Source organism: Myodes glareolus, chromosome 14 (genome assembly GCF_982192425.1).
Source record: "Myodes glareolus chromosome 14, mMyoGla1.1, whole genome shotgun sequence".
Taxonomy (NCBI): Eukaryota; Metazoa; Chordata; class Mammalia; order Rodentia; family Cricetidae; genus Myodes; species Myodes glareolus.
The window spans coordinates 38,634,480-38,636,495 of NC_142039.1; the positions used below are offsets into that span (position 1 = coordinate 38,634,480).

The 2,016-nt window shown below is 46.6% G+C and overlaps 1 pseudogene; it reads left to right on the forward strand.

Annotated features, from left to right (window-relative positions):
* The first annotated feature begins 351 nt into the window (after window positions 1-351).
* On the forward strand, window positions 352-1,602 carry LOC125417555 (RNA-binding protein FUS-like; annotated as a pseudogene).
* The last annotated feature ends 414 nt before the right edge of the window (window positions 1,603-2,016 follow it).

Consider the following 2,016-nt stretch of genomic DNA (forward strand, 5'->3'; position numbering starts at 1 on the left):
AGCTTTTAGAAACAATTATTTGCAAACTGAAAAAAATTACTAATCAATAGACTAAAGGAAGGAATTCAAAACGCAGATGAGGATAATAGAGAGACTGACAATAACCAGGAGCATGAATCCACTTCTAAAGAAGAAATAGTTAAGTTATAGTCAAGATGTTTCACAGCTTGGTCCTTGTTGCACTGGCTCACAGTCCTCTGGAATTTTGTAGCTCAGTGGCCTGAGTGTGAGTGCACAGGTGTGGCTTCAAACAAATAAACCCAGTAGCTAAAAGTTATGCATCCTGTCCTATACAGCCTGGGCAGGGCTATTCCCAAGAGAGCAGTCACCCCTGTAGCCAGTAGAGTTGTAATGGTTATTGCCAATCAGAGCAGCTATGGTTCTTCTTATGGACAAACAGAACACGGGCTGTGATAGTCAGCCTCTTGGGACATGGTTTCACTGAAGGCTATAGCAGCAGCCAGAGTTCCTCAATCTTCTTATGGGCAGCAGTCCCCCTACCCTGCGTATGGCCACAGCCAGCTCCTAGCAACACCTTGGGAAAGTTCCAGTGGCAGTTCTCAGAGCAAAGGCTATGGGCAGTCCCGGAGTGGAGGCTATGTGGACAACAATCTGCCTATGGCTGACAGCAACAGGGCTGTGAATGGCAGCAAAGCTCCTCTAACCTCCGTTGGGGTTGTGGATAGCAGAGCCAAGTATCACAGTTACAGTGGAAGGAAGTGGTGGCGGCAACTGTGACCAAGATCAGTCCTCTGTCTCTGGTGGCAGTGGTAGTTATGGCAACGAGGACCAGAGTAATAGCGTGTGTTGGCTACAAGGGAGCCCCCGGCAGTACAGTGGGGGTCGTGATAGGGATTAGGGAGGTGGTTACAACCGCAGCAGTGGCGGTCATGAACGCAAAGACTGGAAGTGGAGGTGGCATGGGCAGAAGTAACCGGAATGGTTTCAATACATTTGGTGGGACTCCGGATCAAATCACAATTGCAAACAGGATAATTCAGACAACAACACCATCTTTGTGCAAGGTTTGGGTAAGATGTTAAAACTGAATGTGTGGTTGATTATGTCTGACAGGTAGGACAAATAAGACAAATAAGCAAACTGGACAGCCTGTGATTAATTTGCATACAGACAGGAAACTGTCAGGCTGAAGGGTGAGGCAACAATCCCATTTGATGACCCACCTTCCGCTAACGGTGCTATCAAGTACTTTGATAGTAAAGAATTCTCTGGGAATCCTATCAAGGTTTCATCTGCTACCTGCAGGACTAACTTCAGTCGGGGTGGTGGAAATGGTTGTGGAAGCTGAGGGAGAGGAGGACTCATGGCTGTGGAGGTTGTGGAGAAGGTAGCACGGCGGTGGTGGTGGCTGGGGAAGATTCTCTAGTGGAGGTGGCAGACAGCCATGCACCGAGTCCTGGAAATGTCCTATTCCTCCGTGTCAGAACATGAACTGCTCTTGTAAAAATAAATTCAACCCCTTGAAAAGCTTCTAAACTAGATGGCCAAGGAAGGGGACCAGAAGGATCTCACATGTGGGGTAACTATGGAGACGATTGATGTAGGAAAGGAGGACATGATCAGGGTAGCTGCCAGGGCTGAAGTGGGGACTGAGAGTCTTCTGTGTGGAGCAGGGTGGTGGTGGTGGGGGGTAGAGACTTCTGTGCCTTGGCAATATGAGCCTTGGGGTGAGCACAGGTGGGAGGGCAGGAAGAAGTAATCTGGCTCCTGCGGTTCTAAAACAGCCTCTACTTTGTTATTTGGTAACTTCCCAATTCAGGATTGCCCATAAATGTGTGTGTGTGTGTGTGTGTGTGTGTGTGTGTGTGTGTGTACTGTGATTCTAATCATATCCAGTTCCCATTTTTAAAAAAACACATCATTTTAGTTAAAACAAAAACAATACTTCATGAAGCAGAAAAATGCATGGTTCATACTTTTTAACTAGAAAATGAGTAATAGACAGAAGTTGAACTTCAGAAGCCAGAAATAGAACATTCAATTTGCAGAAGAAAG